General features: G+C 35.8%; 1 protein-coding gene across 2 annotated transcripts in view; it reads left to right on the top strand.

The window, feature by feature from the left end:
• LOC121736001 (hemicentin-1-like) overlaps positions 1–17532 on the top strand; it is a 75436-nt gene that overhangs the window by 19800 nt on the left and 38104 nt on the right. The gene's annotated exons all lie outside the window — the stretch shown is intronic.

Genomic DNA, 17532 nt, shown 5'->3' with positions numbered 1-17532 from the left:
TTTTTACATGCCCATCCGATACAAAGATCATCTGACAATGTCAGACAATCAGGTGATCAGCCTGCATTGTCCTTACCAAACATGGAAATAACACTTTTCCAATACGGGAATGGAACCCCATTACCCCATAGTCAAGAGCCACGCTCTAAACCACTTGACCATGGACGCAAAACCAAAAAAAACATAGTAATATCTCCCACACCGGTTTCGGTGCCGGTGGCTGGTTTCATTGAAACCAGGCCAGCTACGCAGTAGTAATTTTATAGTGCCCAAGTGTGTGCGCAGTACACAAGAGCACTCTCTTTTACTTTACTCTCATAACCCAGTGGGACGGAAAACCGACACGACCGGCGAAAGATCAGGCGCAGGACCTACTTTTTACATGCCCATTTGACGCATGGATCTACTTACTTGTCAGACAATCAGGTGATCAGCCTGCATTGTCCTAACCAAACATGGAACTAACAGTTTTCCAATACGGGAATGTAACCCCATTACCTCATAGTCAAGAGCCACGCTCTAAGCCTGGACCATGGAGGCAAAACCAAAAAAGCATAATAATATCTCCCACACCGGTTTCGGTGACGGTGGTCGGTTTCATTGAAACCCTGGCCAGCTACGCAGGAGTAATTTTATAGTGCCCAAGTGTGTACGCAGAAAAGCACTCTCTATTCCTTTACTCTCATAACCCAGTGGGACAGAAGACTGACACGACCGGCAAAATATCAGGCGCAGGACCGACTTTTTACATGCCCATCCGACGCATGGATCATCTTACTTGTCAGACAATCAGGTGATCGGCCTGCATTGTCCTAACCAAACATGGAAATAACACTTTTCCAACGCGTGAATGGAGCCCATGATCTCCGAGTCAAGAGCCACGCTCTAGACCACTGGACCATGGTAGCGAAACCAAAAAAACATACTGAATAACCAAGGACGTCGTTATAAAGATTCAATCATTGGTCCTTAAAGAAACTGAGTGTCATGTAATAACGTATAATTTTTCTCCGCAAAGCTTCCGTAATGGGCCATAAAGTGTGCCAAATAGACCCTGTAGTTTTATTGTGCACCAATTACCAGCGTGATAATAATTATTGAATTATGTTGGCTTTGTGATCATCATCAGAATTTATTTTTATGACATACAATGATATATTATTATTATAGAGGTATTATCTTCTTTATATTACACAAAGAAGTGATAATATTTTAGGTGTGTATTGCATAGAGTTTGCGAATGTGAACTTTGCGAATACTGCGAACGATAGACGTTTACGTAAAATAAAACAAAATAGTATATAATAATGTTGGGGTGTTTAAAATCATATTGTTAATTAAAAGCAATTCTTTCAACGCTACAATTTTCACGGCCACGGCACCATACGGGCTTACTTTATTTGGTCGAGCTGCGTCAAGTTAAAGGGGATTGAATATTTTTTTCAAAAATGTGACACTTTACGCGGTTCTGTCCAAGATTATTTTTGTTTGTATTGATGTTAGCTACTCATTTTTGAAAAAAAATATTCGTGAACGCGGAAAACATTATGGCGAACAGTAGGTCGGCCAGGCTCCATATAAAAATCTTCATACCCCGTCGTGATCTATCAGCTGAGCTCATGACTCAATTTCTCTGATCTCCTTTTGGACATATTACAAGATGTAACAAAACGAAGTGTCGATAATAATAATACTTTAGAGTGTGTAATGCGCCTTCCATACAGAGTTAACTGTGAAAGTTGCAGCGCTGAAGAAGTATTTTTGAGATATGTATAAGTAAATTCATGACGATTGGCGCTGGGGCGCTTGCCCAAGCAAATCTCAAAAAAATACTCTTTTAGCGCTGCCATTTGCGCAGTAAACTCCATGCCAGGGACACACATAATATATTATTATGATAATACTTCACGGTACGTATATAATAATATATTATACTGGGTATTAAGGTTAACACCGTAATTATCCTTAAGAGGATACACCAGAGGCAAGAGAAATTGAAAATAGGTATTTGAAAATGTATTGCTGTCTCACCAATCTCAAGTCTCCCACCGCAGAGCGCGATAGAGACAACACGACAAAAGTTCTAATATAAGAACAGAAAATCTTCGATTCGTTGTCCGCTGATTCCTCCTCCAAAACTTAACCGATATAAGTACTTTTTTCATTAAGAATTAAAGCAAGGCTTGAACTGTGTTCCTATGTTTTATTTTTTTTGTATATTTTAGTCAGTTTTGTTTTCTAGGTGTTTGAACACAGAGGAAAATCTGGCCATTTTTTTGGGTTTTTGGACGTTCTTATCTTTTTTAATAATAAAATTATGAAAAAAAAGAAAAAATAGGGACATGCTAATTGTGACCATAGATATTTAGGTAAAAAAACATAACTCTACCGGCATTATCCAGGGAGGAAACAGGGGACAACGTTTGTATGGAAAAACGGCGGTGTGGACTCCTCTTAAGACCATCAAATGAGCCCGTCAAAATGAACACCTTTTTCTATGAGAACAATGCTGGGAACTAAAAAAAATAATTTTGACGGGCTCATTTGATGGTTTTAAGGATAACGGTGTTAACCCTAACAACCTGTATACGTACCCTAAAGTATATTATCACATTGTTTTATTCTCATATTATTATTGTTTCTGCGTATTTATTTCACTTTATATTCATTGCTACTTCTCACCTCCTCTCGGTGTTGGTCGGAACGTCAGCAATCCTATTTCACCACTTATAGCTGCCTGGGGCTTGGTATATTTCATTACTTCACACGAGGAAATACGCTTGTTTTGATTTCCCTGTCCGCCATTTTGTATTTTCTCGCTTGATAGGATGGATGAAGATTTAAAATCATCATCAGTTGCATACTTTCAAATTAGAATTTTCCGCAACTTGAACTGCGGGGCTAAAATATGGTCACACAGCAGTTCCTCTTAATCAATTATAGGTCTACCAGAATCTGATGGCAAATTTTGACAGCAAATTTTCAAAAAATATCCTTGATCATTGGATAAATTTATATATTTGCATGTTTCATACACAGAAACAGACTCTATAAGGAAATAATCGGCCAAGTGCGAGTCGGACTATCGCACGAAGGGTTCCGTACCGTTATAGAGCAAAAACAGGCCAAAATTGTGTTTTTTGTATGGCCTCTAAATTTTTAATTTATTTAAATATTATTAATATTAATTGGTTAAGTACATATATATTATGTAAGGTATTTGTGAAAACTTTAAGTGCCTACCTGTTGCCATTATTGATATTGAGCAAAAAAGGCCAAAAAAATCACGTTTGTTGTATGGGAGCCCTAAAATATTAATATTATTTTATTTTTAGTATTTGTTGTTATAACGGCAACAGATATACACAATCTGTGAAAATTTCAGAAGTCTAGCTGTAGCGGTTCTTGGGATACAGCCTGATGACATACAGAAAGACAGACAGACGGACAGACAACGAAGTCTTAGTTATAGGGTTCCGTTTTTACCCTTTGGGTACGAAACCCTAAAAAAGGATCAAAATGTTTTATTCCAATTACCCCGGTATTGCTGGAGTCAATTTACTTTCTCACTTTTTGCCATCAGATTCTGGTAGACCTAGATCATAAAGTTAATATACCTAGCGGAATAGATAAACAAAGGCCTGAGCAAGAGAGATGTCACTATCAGTAACACTGCGTGCTAAAAAGAGACGTGTGGTACATTTATTTATTAATTTTTCTATTTATTTGTTAAACAAACTTATCTACTATTACAGGATAACCCAACTTAAACATTACAACACAAATTTAATCACAACTTACCGCTAATAGCACAATAAGTAAAATTAGGAACTCTACATACTTATAATTAATATAATATACATTTTAAACTATGTCAGAAGACAAAATGCAGCTGCATGACAGCTGCACTCTTTTTTTGACGTCCAGTCGGCACGTGCCGCACGTTGACAATTTAATCTCATAGAAGTCATGTTCAATCATGCCTGTGTAAGTGTATACGTACACATATTTTTACACACAGATGAAACCAATTTCGGTTTTGTTTGACAGCTCGAGATTGTTGCTCTATTCCGCTAGGTATATTAACTTTATGACCTAGATACTAGACATGAATCGCAAGCAGAGTGATCATTTTGCGATTTAAAAAAAATGAATCATATTATTATGATTCATATATTTTATGATTCTCCAAAGCGATAATCTTTTAGCTTTTAGCCCCGCTGGTCCGTCCAAATTAAAAAGCACACGGGAAACCGTAGAAGTTCTATATTTGTACAATTAAATGTCATCGAAATTCGTTTATCAGTTTCGAAGTTTATTCGATGAAAAAAAACCCTATACTCGTATTATGTATGGTTTATAGTTAATAGTCATACAATGATTTGTCCTTGTCTGATATATTAGATTTCTCTTGACAGACGAAAACAATATACAACTTCGAAATTCTGATGTTGCGAGTGAACAGTGACGGTAGTTGCTTTCCATCAGGTGGTGGTGGTGGTGGTCCCCGTTTGCTTATTTGCCCTCTTTTGCCCCTAATTTTTATGGAATACTTACAGCTGAGTTTAATATCAATGGTATTATAAACTTTAGTTGAAAAATATTTATTTATTTATTTTTGAAAACCAACAGCTTATGATTATAATAAAATAGAACCAATACTTATACAATAAGAAAGCCAATAACAGGTTTTCACTATTAGACAAATATGATTTTACCACTAATAGACAATTATAATTTCATTATATTTGTAGTGCTTATACTACAAATATAATTAAATTATAATTGTCTATAATATTTTAAAAAATGCTTACATCTTTTTTATACAAGTTTATTCAAGTAATAAAAGTTATTTTATACGTAACTTCACACACCGGCCGTGTCCATGTAACTGGGATTATGTATTTAATTTCACGCCTGCCTAGTTCTAACTAGTTAGAAACGGTTGGTTACACCTGACACGGTATGTTTTTTGTTACAAATGCTTTTAATTAAAAAAGGACAAAAAATACCATTTTCAAAAAGTCATTTCTTACGGGTACGGGAGCCCTAGAACATTTTTTTTTATTACTAACAAGTTAATTTTTTGTGAGTAGCTTCATTTTGATAAGACGAACAACATTTTCATCTGCGAAAAGTCTTGAAAGTGGTAGCTCCATTCTAGGGTTCTGTAATCAACAAAACTTGGTTGACTACTGAACCGTAAAACGGAACTAGAAGCTGATTTTTTGTATATTATGTTAATAGTTATTATATAATTTAAGGGTAATATTGTTCTACAGATAGAACAATCCATATTTTAGGACCATCAAGTCAAAGTATGAAATCCTTTCCATCTCTGTAATTAGCTACCACTTTCGAGATTTATCGAAAATAAAAAAGTTGTCTTATCAAAATGAAGCTACTCACAAAAATTAACTTGTAAGTAATCGAAAAAAATGCTCTAGGGCTCCCGTACTATTAAGATTGTAGCCACACTAAATCTCACAGGCAAGATACGAAAACTGGGCAGTTCCGGAAATATTACGTACACACGGATCGAGCAGACAACCTCATTTATTTGTAGTCGGTCAAGAATGTATTACAGGTACCTAATTAATTCCTAGGGGAATTCCACCTCATTTATCAGCCTTCAAAACATGAAAGGTATAATGAAAACCACAATATTATGCGTGTTTGTACAAAATTATCATGTTATATTCGTTCTGAATATTTTTTGTAAACGTAGAAATATTAATTATAATAATTATTGTTCGTGTGTTTCGTTTCTTCTACAGCTAAAAGCGGGTTTAGTGATAATTCCCTTTGCACCAAAATTCATTTATCACACAAGAATCGTACTCTTTTTTGGGATTAAATGTATCCTATGTCCTTCCCGGGACTCAAGGTATCTCTATCCTCAGCTAAATTAAAAAATGATTTGGGCGTGAAGAGGTAATGGACAGACAGACATATTATATTTATTTCAGCAGTACGTTGTACCACTTTTATCTCGTTTATCTCTAGTCTCTAGTATCTCTAGTATCTATAGTATATAATATAAAACTCAAAGGTGACTGATTGACATGGTGATCTATCAACGCACAGCCCAAACCACTGGACCGATCGGACTGAAATTTAGCATGCAGGTAGATAATATTATGACGTAGGCATCCGCTAAGAAAGGATTTTGATCAATACTATCTCCAAGGGGTTAAAATAGGGGATGAAAGTTTGTATATAATAATACTTTTTAACGCGAGCGAAGCCGCGGGCAAAAGCTCGTCGGCAATAAGACTCAATATACAGTGAACGAATAATGTAATAGCCACATCAAGCCAAGAATTTTCAAATGCGCTTAGAATTGTCGTAACTTTGAAACTTTCAAAGTATACAAATATACAAAAATATTCGAAATCCTCTGCGTAGTTTGATATACAAAGCGTCAAAGTTATAAAGGAAAGTATACAAGTTATAAGAGAATAGTGGTATGACTTGACACCTCTTTTATCGGAAAACTTTAATGCTGTTTCAAGACGATTAGGGTCACCACATGTTCGGAATATTGTAAGAATTTTAAACTTTGAAGTATAATGTAGAAATACATTTTGAACTCTAACATGTAAAGGCTACACAGAATTTAGCAGCTCTCCTTTGAGATCTAAGGGTAGCTTTAAGGTTTTTTATATTATCGAATAGACAAATTCTATACTTAATTTCTAGTAATAATTAAAGGATCACACTCGTATGTTCTATTAAAGAAATCCAACACAACGTAACGGCGTTATTTTATTTCACGATTTTTTCTTGTTAACAAAATATATAATTTTTAGTACCCTTATATACGTGGGAGAGCCATGCTTCGGCACGAATGGGCCGGCTCGACCGGATAAATACCACGCTCTCACAGAAAAACGGCGTGAAACAGCGCTTGCGCTGTGTTTCGCCGAGTGAGTGAGTTTACCGGAGGCTCAATCCCCTAACCACTGCCCTATTCCCTTCCCTACCCTCAACTATTCCCTTCCCTTCCCTTCCCTACCCTACCCTATTACCCTATTCCCTCTTAAAAGGCCGGCAACGCACTTGCAGCACTTCTGATGCTGCGAGTGTCCATGGGCGACGGAAGTTGCTTTCCATCAGGTGACCCGTTTGCTCGTTTGCCCCCTTATTTCATAAAAAAAAACCCATAATATGTCATGAGTCATGACTTATAAAGATAAGTAAAATATTTTTAAGCAACATTACCAAAGATAGTAGAGTGTTCTACAGTGTCCAAGAGATGATACGTCGGCCTTCTATAACAAATCAAAATTAAATAGCTATAATTTGACTTTAACAGAATTACTTTGCCTTCCATATTGTCCTTGCTAATAATAAAAATGTTAAATGGGCCTCTGTCAGATGCCTCTTCTAGCTGATAATCCGGGGAAAAATATAGGATAATAAGCGGTTAAATATACGGTTGCCACGCGATAGTCCAATATCTACGCAATTACGGATTTGCGGGAAACCTATTCTAGCCCTGCGAATAATAAAAACTAAGGAAGAGTACCTGTGTCCAAATTTTACCCAAATACATGCATACTGCAGAGTAGACAGAATTATAGAGTATACCGACTTAGAACTGATGTTGAAATTTTTAAATTTGACGTATTATGACGAAAATCGTCGCTAGGGTTGTTAAATTGTTACCTACGAATTTAAAACTATGACATATTCGCTGGACCTGTTCCTCTTTGGTCGTATTGTTGTTTGTGTTTTGGCACATGCGATCAAAATTGTCAGAATCCAATTTTGAAATTTTCATTTTAAATATTTAATAATAAATTATATCAGCCAGGCAACGAGGCACATTCCGTTTATAATCCTAGTGAAACCCGACGAATTTGACAGATATTGAAACGGACAGTTTCTTTGCAGTCGAACTACTGGTAGTTATGTCTATTGTGCATACTGTATGCAAGAAGAAGCCCGATACATGCAATTATATTGTGTAATTAGTATAGAAGTGACAATTATTGTCAACGGCTTTAATTTGTCAATTTGAATGTAGTGTTTCGTAGCTATATTGTCTTATTTTAGTCTGCGAAAAGGAACCAAATTCAAAACGATTCAAGTATAGGAGTTACGTTTCCTTAGTTTTTATTATTCGTAGTTCTAGCCTTACTAATAAAAATGCGAGATAAACTTGTTAGAACTTCAAAATTATCCAAAAACTATGTTTTTATTTGAAATACCTCAAGGGGTTTAACACTTTCTAAGTATTAATAAACTTAAAATGAAAAGTTTCACAAAAATAAGAGTAGTTTTTACTTAAAACTTACTACTCATGAGAAAAGAAATGTTTTTCCTTTCACAATATTAAAGTAACAACACTAGCCGCGTTAAACTTTTCAGAGTCGTTATTAAATAAAAATTTCTTGAGTACGGTTTTTATTACCAGCTTGTTACACATAATTGAAATATTCTTTATTGTGCACACTTATAAAGATACAAATTAAGGAGTACAAGAAAAAGGACAAAATATTCAGGTGTCACAATGGCGGCCTTATTACTAGGTAGCAATCTCTTCCAGGCAACCACCACGGGCAAAGGTGAGATTGCAGTAAAGAAGAGAAACGTGCATGTGCAAACAAAAGAATACAAAAAAAAAAAAAAAAAAACAACATGCATAATAAAAATATACAATAATACTATACATATATATTATAAATATAATAGAATGATACTATACTTAAATTACTAATAGATATAATAATTATAGCAGACACGGATAGTAATTAATAATTTAACACATACCTTAGTATTTAATATTATGACAGTTCTAAAGTGTTTAAACGCCATGGGTTCAACCGCGCACGACTAGTAACGTCATGTTAATCTTTTATTGAATTTTATTAAAACATATAATAATTATATATGGACACTGTTAAGTATTTGAGTATTATCCCAAAAAATAATTAAGTTATGAATGCAGTCGTGTCATTTACATAATTTAGAACAAGACTGCATTCATAACCCAAAAAAAGTGGCTTAACACACAAGTACTTATTAACAGCGACCATTATTATAATGTAACTAGTGACCCGCCCCGACTTCGCACGGGTATAAAATATAATATAGCAACTGAAAAAATGATTAAAATCGATTCAGCAGTTTTGATTTATATTCATTATTTGTCGTTAAAAGTAAGTGACAAAAAACTTATTGTGGGTTATCCATAAGAGGTAAACATATACCATCGCAAAGTTTTCTGTAGATATTTTTATTGTGTACAATACTTGGTACATTACTTTAATAAATCTCGTAGGATTCAGCCTGCATTTGCAATGTAGGCGGGAAAAAATGTAATTATTTACCACATCACATTGGAAACCCCAGCAATAACAGTATTTTTCCACTGTTTAATTAATGTTATTATACTTATAAACCTTCCTCTTGAATCACTGTATCTACTAAAGAAAACTGCATTGAAATCCGTTGCGTAGTTTTAAAGATTAAAGGGAACAAAGGGACATGAGGGAAAAAGCAACTTTGTTTTATAATAATATGTAGTGAAGATAATTTATTACAGCTGGATTATTCTTATATCTTTCCATAGGAATCGTCATGATCCATACACGAGAGCTAACTATATTTTATTCAACCCTGTATCCGAATATCTATCTCATTTGCGCATAAAACAGCATGCGACAGTCTACGATCGAAGTGCTCGAGATTTGAGAATCGGGGCCCTGGTTGTAATATTTCGCGAGTTCTCAGACAATAAATCTGTCGTGATGTCAACATCGCTCGAACAAGTATTGGATCATACTTCGAGTGCTCCTGTAATAAAACTGCTGTTACGAGTTTAATCTTACATTCTGAATGCCTTGCAAAATTGTTTGTTGATTTTAAGTTGAATAGTAGATAAATTTTACGATAAGAAAATAAAGAATTGAAAGACTGTATAAAATTTGCACGCCACCCAAAGGCAAAATAAGGGAGCTTGATAACATTACTAGTACTTAATAAGGTACATCATATTGTACCTTATTTCAGCAAATAAATGATTTCTATTTCTATTTCTAAGGTCGGAGCAGAGGGCACATACAGTAAATAATCCGACCCCCCACATGTTGCATACGTCATAATTAGTGTTTAAAATTTCGGAAAGTTTCCGAAACTTTGGAAAGTTTCAGGAAGTTTACCGGAAAATATCCGTGAAAACTTCCAAAGTTTCCGAAATTTTGGAAACTTTCAGGAACATTTGCTATTTTTTTTAAAAATGGTTTTTCTTCTATAAAATAGTAATTTTTACCGGCGAAAACAGATGAGGTACTCAATTCAATACGTAATTTTTTTTTATATAAGTATGAGTAAGATCAAATCAGCTGATTGACTTTAGAAAGAAGTTTAGCCGTTAATTCGACCCTTAATAGAGACACTTTTACTTCAAAAAATGTTATTTTCTGTATTACTATTAGAAAACTATTCTAGTTTTTATTTAAAAAATACAATTTTATATGTTTCAAAGAAAAATATACTTAATATAAAAAATCGAAAAGCGTAAAGCAAAGTCAATCCTGAGCAATATATGTTTGAAAATAATGTTTCTAAGATAAATATTTATAATAAAAAAGATCTAAATCATGCGACTGAATAATAAAATAGACAAATCTGCTTTCATATCACATATTTAATACCTATAGTATGTTCAATTAAATCAAAACTATAAAAAGTACCTAATTTAAGTGTTATTTGCATTTAAAAATAAACGTCACAACTGTCTTTATAAGATAAATGACAGTTTTCAAAACTTCCAGATTTGGAAGTTTTTAGGAAGTTTTCAGGAAATATTCCTTAGAAATGGAAACTTTCCGGGGAATTTTCATCTCTAGTCATAATCAAGTCATATGAGAATATTGACAGAAACACTGTAAATCGTCGTCGTCTTTGTTTTCCGCGCGAGAACCTTACATTTTTCCAGAATCAAAAATTTCCTGTGTCCTTTCCCGAGACTCAAAATATCTCCATACCAAATTTCAGCAAAATCGGTTCAGTGATTTGGGCGTGTAGAGGTAACATACATACACACACACATACACACTTTTTAAAGGCACCTCATTAGAGTAAATAGTCATTTTTTTATGAAATAAGAGGGCAAACGAGCAAACGGGTCACCTGATGGAAAGCAACTTCCGTCGGCCATGGACATTAGCAGCATCAGAAGAGCTGCAGGTGCGTTGCCGGCCTTTTAAGAGGGAATAGGGTAGGGGAGGGAATAGGGGAGGGTAGGGAAGGATATAGGAGAAGGTAGGGAAGGGAAAAGAGTAGGGGATTGGGCCTCCGGTAAACTCACTCACTCGGCGAAACACAGCGCAAACGCTGTTTCACGCCGGTTTTCTGTGAGCCTGTGGTATTTCTCCGGTCGAGCCGGCCCACTCGTGCCGAAGCATAGCTCTCCCACGTCACAATATAATAATAATATCAGCTTCAATTGTTTCTGTTTTGTCTTCAAACAAAAAAATTTTAAAGATTATGCATTTAACAGAAGCGAAAAAAGTAAAATAGGGTACGACACAGCTGCCCTAATCGCTGCGAATATGAAACCAAATATTAAAATGTATTCATGGAATAAAACTGGAGTAACGTCTCATTCGGAATGCAATTTAAAGATACAATTTTATTCAAAATGGAACTTTCATTGAGGTCTTTAGACGGAATTTGGTCTTATGAATTTTTCAATTGTTGAATAAATGTATGAAATTGTTGTCACTTTTTATAACAAAAGTAAAAGGCGGTTGCCAACCTTATATTAAAAGCTGGTTAGTTTATGTCCTTTTTAAATGGAGGATGTAAAGTATTATTTATAATTTGATTGGGTACTATGAAAAAAGGATATGAAAGCTGTTATATAAAGCCTCTCTTAGTTAAATAATGTTCATAAACCTACAAACCTACAAGGATATTGTGGCACAAATTGTAATGGGGGTGAAAATGCGAAGCATAATAATTTAAAATAACCATTATCGTAGTGACATGTTCCAAATTCACAATATGTTATGTCAATTTAGAATTATTATTTTCTGCATCGCGCTATCAATGTTTTAAGTGCGTTGGTATATAATATACAACAGCTGAAATTAATCAGATGGCCTTCAACCTGACCGAGTTCACACTATCTATATCTACAGGGTGTAACAAAAATAAGTGATAATACTTTAGGGTGGGTACGTGTTCCTTGTAGAGAGTTCACTGTAAAAGTAGCAGCGCTGAAAGACCAAATTTTTTTTTTCACTTTTGTATGGAGAAACTCGTGATTCTCGGGCCCTTGCCCATACAAAAGTGAAAAAATTTTTTCGTCTTTTAGCGCTGCTACTTTCACAGTGAACTCTCTACAAGGAACACGTACACACCCTAAATTATTATCACTTATTTTTGTTACACACTGTATACTAATATTATAAATGCGAAAGTGTGTCTGTCTGTCCGTCTGTCTGTCTGTCTGTCTGTCTGTCTGTCTGTCTGTCTGTCTATCTGTTACCTCTTCACGCCCAAACCGCTGAACGGATTTTGCTGAAATTCGGTATGGAGATACTTTGAGTCCCGGGAAAGGACATGGGATACTTTTTATCCCGGAAAAATGTACGGTTCCCGCGCGATAAACGAATTTTTGCGAACGGAGTTTGCGGGCGTCATCTAGTGCATAATATTATTAGTAAGAATGACACGTTAATAATTTTTCTAGACCATATTTTTCATTTTGTAAGTCTCCCTAAAGGAGTGAGCACACTGAGACGGGCCGTGCCGGGGCTCAGCGTGCCGGGGCTCAACGCAAAAATCCGCCTCCATACAATTTGTATGGAAGCGGATGCGCGTATCGCACACTGTGTCGGGACTCGGGGCGCAGCTGATTTCCGCTTCCATACAAATTGTATGGAGGCGGATTTTTGCGATGAGCTCCGGCACGCTGAGCCCCGGCACGGTCCGTCTCAGTGTGCTCACTCCTTTAAGTAACACTTTACAATGTCGCTTCCTTCCTTCCTTACTTCCTTTGGTACCAAATTTAGCTACGCGCCAAAAGAAACTTGTAACTAGAGCTGCTGTAATATAACTTTTATGTCAGCCATCTTATGACGAGAATTATTACCTTTTGTCTCGCAACAATAGCGGCTGGGATCAAAGTGTTGATCAAATTACTGAGTAATGAAGAACTGTAAGACAAACATAATTGCTTAGGGACAGCTGAAATTACTGCTTTGTTCTGCCAAAATACAGAAAAACAACAGAAAGTAAATCAATATTATTGAAGTTATTTATAACCCTTTACAACTTGAAATAATCCTCTTATAGCATCATGCTATGTTTATATACCTTCCAGTCAATAAATTAATAATATTGACAAGTATTCCATTTACTTGGAAATCAAAATCATAAAATATGTTACAAATAAAGTTCGAAATTGGGTATACCCCAATTAAAAAACTTTATTGTTACTTGTTACTGTATTTACTTTAGAGACAGCTCTTCCACATAATCTTGTCCATAAATACATTATCAATAAGTATGCATGTGGCCAAATTATAAGGCTAGAATTATAATATGCGGTGGCGTGAATGCGCATTTTGGCGGGTACACCACGAGATGACAAGAAAAATATGCATGTAAATGAAAGCTCGAACGCGTTATTTTTATTAATCGTAAGTTACATACTTTCGCTTGTAACCTCGTGGTTTGGCATCTCCACCGCGCATTCGGGCGGGCGCATATAAGGGTCAATTCAGACCGCAACGCGACGAGGCGAGGCGCGGCGCGGCATTTCGTATGGATTTGACAGATTTCAATTGCGTGAGATGTCTTGCAAATCTGTCAAATCCATACTAATTTAGAAATGCATCTACGCGTCGCGTTGCGGTCTGAATCAACCCTAAAATTCAGCCTATTTCACAGGTGACAGGTTATCTCTTTCACGTGTCCATATCGATGACAATGTCAAAGCATATGGATGCTGCAAGGGTATCCCTGTAAAACCTATTTGCTGCACATCACGTTAGTAAACGTCTGCGTCCTAAATAAGTAGGCTCACATCGGGTTAGCCCATATACGGAATGATGAATTTATAGGGGTACAGTTTACGAGTCTATTAAGTCAATTTTGTGGGTACTTACGGTATACCGTACAATATATTAGGCAACATAACTTGCTAGACTTCTCAAGGTCATATTTTAAATGTAGGCATCGAATAGTTAGAGTGTAACCTCTATATAACAAGTGTTTTCATCTCTGATTGTAGATTGTACAATATCCAAAATTCTACTCTACTCTTATAATAATAATTAATCCTACAGTATTCCGTGATAAAAAGTATAATTATTATGCCCTCTCCCGGGGCTGGGAGTTAAAGTATCCCCAAACAAAATTTAGCAAAATCCGTTCAGTAGCTTAGGCGTGAAGAGGCAACAGCACACTTTCGCATTTATAATATCAGCGGATATACGTATTTTTTTAATATCTATATAATACATTTATAATATCTATACATGGGAGAGCCATGCTTCGGCACGAATGGGCCGGCTCGACCGGAGAAATACCACGTTCTCACAGAAAACCGGCGTGAAACAGCGCTTGCGCTGTGTTTCGCCGAGTGAGTGAGTTTACCGGAGGCCCAATCCCCTAACCCCTACCCTATTCTCTTCCCTACCCTCAACTATTCCCTACCCTTCCCTACCCTCCCTACCCTATTCCCTCTTAAAAGGCCGGCAACGCACTTGCAGCTCTTCTGATGCTGCGAGTGTCCATGGTCGACGGAAGTTGCTTTCCATCAGGTGACCCGTTTGCTCGTTTGCCCCCTTATTTTATAAAAAAAAAAAAAATTCAATTTCACATATTCGCCCTAGAATTAACATAAGTTAAACAGTACCTACGAAGTTTTTCCGAGTCAAATGAAACTTCAGTAGTTAGAAGCAGATTGGATTCTCAAGTTGGCAGAATTGCATTCACTTTGTTCTCGACGTGTACTTGGATGTTTCAATTTTATAAGCGCGGTCCTGGGGGATTTGGGAATGTCTTATTTCTTTGAGTACCTGCTATTCTAAGTTTTTGTAAATGTTTTTTTGAAGTGAAAACTTTTAGGGGTGTATTGAACATACTTTGAGATACACAAAAAATGTTAAACTCATGTCAGGTCACCTGATCGAAATCTCGTAAGATGGAGGAAAAATTAGGTAGTGTTTCTATTTCGTGATACCGAGACAGCCTCGAAACAAAGCTTTATGTTGGATTTAGGGTCAATTCAGACCGCAACGCGACGCGCAGATGCATTTCTAAATAATTTGTACTGAATTGACAGCAAATCTGTCGAATCATTACGTCTCGAAGTCTGCCAAATTCATAGGAAATGCATCTATGCGTCACTTTGCGGTCTTAATTGACCCTAAAGCAAAAGAATAAACGTAGGTACTTTGCCAAACAGCTTTGTAAGTTTGTTAAATATGTATCATAGATTCAAAAAGCGGCTGACATTATTTTTATTCATTTCATTTTCGCGCACCGGAATTTTGAATTACGGTTCCAACAATCTGCACTGAGGACTTGTGCAAACTTTGAATAGCCATACGAATGTTCCTCATAAACTATTTTAAGTACGGCTTGCAAAAAAAATACAATAGGGAATATTACGTTGGAGCAGAGGGCCCTACTAGCATATACACTACTAGTTAACGCCCGCAACTCCGTTGCGCCAAAACTCGTTTATCGCGCGGGAACCGTACATTTTTCCGGGACAAAAAGTATCCTATGTCCTTTCTCGGGACTCAAAGAATCTCCATGCCAAATTTCAGCCGAATCCGGTTCAGCGGTTTTGGCGTGAAGAGGTAACAGACAGACAGACAGAAAGACGGACAGACACACTTTCACATTTATAATATTAGTATGGAAGTATGGAAAAGTATGGATACAGTAAATAATCCGACCAAAATCCAACATGTTGCTTAAAATGCACGTCATATAATATTAGTATGGATACAGTAAATAATCCGACCAAAATCCAACATGTTGCTTAATGCACGTCATATCAAATAATATTATTAACAGAAACGTCGAAAAAAAACTTTTTCTTCGCTGTCTATGCTGGTGCTGCATTCTAGCTTTTAAAACATTGCAGTAATCCTAATAAAACTAGCGTTAATACATTTTATATTAAAATAACTAAATCAATCAAAATATACAGAAAAAAAATATTTTCAAGTAAAAAATAAAAATGTTTATAAGAGTTATGCAATATGCATTTTCTGGGATAGGTAAAAAATTTTAAGCTCACGAGAGGATACGAATGCGGCGTTGAAGGAAGGAAGTGATAATATTCTCCTTTTCTTCTACCACACGGCAAAAAATTGAACTAACTTCGTACTTCTTATAGTTATTATGTTTTCGGATGGCACTCCTGTAGCGGTAGCACGGCGACCAGCGGAAATGCGAAAGTATGGACAAACTGTGGAAATAAACCTAAGGTGCCGTTCCAATCTTTTTTCGTTCCGAAAAATTCATTGAAATGCCACTTTATGACACACTATAGTATATGTCATAATGTAGGATATTATTTGAATTTTTAGAACTATAGTCTGTCATAAAGTGGCTTTTTAATTGAATTATTCGGAACTAAAAAAGATCGGAACGGCACCTTAAGTTTATCTCCACAGTTTGTGACTATAGTCTGTCATAAAGTGGCATTTTAATTGAATTTTTCGGAACGAAAAAAGATCGGAACCGCACCTTAGGTTTATTTCCACAGTTTGTCCATACTTTCGCATTTCCGCTGGTCGCCGTGCTAGCACTACAGGAGTTCAACCTGTTGTTTAATTGCACTCGGCACACAAAAATAATAAAATGATGAATTTTCAAATATTTTAAGTAGTAATCTATAAAGTAATTTGAAATTAAATTCCCTCACATATTTTATCGGTACGTAGGAGCGATCCGCAATAAATAACCTTAAGCGCTAGTTTTTCCGACCGTATCGCCGCGAACGCCACATAGGTAATATTTTTTACTTTTACAAAACGGAAAACCTACTTTCGTGCGATTCTCAAAAGGGATCCGTTCCATATTTTATGAAAGATCTGAAAAGGGTTTAATCCCAAAGGCCAAGTGTTCACATTCGAAGGAAGATGGCTGAGTTTTTTGACAGAACCTGACATGGGTGGTTAGGAATCAGCTTAGACTTTGAATTCTAAGTGTGAAGTCAAAGGGAATCCAGTTTTCCCTTTGAACAGTCTTTCGAGAATACTGATTGACGGGAGCAAAGTTTCGTATTCTATTACGAAACTTTTTTTGGTATAGCATATTCTTACAAAACTAATTAAAATAATTATGAATACTCTTAAGTACTTTATTATTACTTATAATACCAAATTGGTTTCCATTCAGCAATATTTCGAACGAGATCAACGCTGATTTTCAATGTAGATTTAAAATAGGATAGATAATTATATCATACTAGCTGTCCCGGCAAACGTTTCTTTGCCATAATATAAAGTATTTCGCCCGTATTATTTTATTGAAGTGACTAAATAA

This window comes from Aricia agestis, chromosome 18 (genome assembly GCF_905147365.1).
Source record: "Aricia agestis chromosome 18, ilAriAges1.1, whole genome shotgun sequence".
NCBI classification, from domain to species: Eukaryota; Metazoa; Arthropoda; class Insecta; order Lepidoptera; family Lycaenidae; genus Aricia; species Aricia agestis.
The sequence above is the reverse complement of the archived record's forward strand: the minus strand, read 5'-3'. Positions and strand labels throughout refer to the sequence as shown.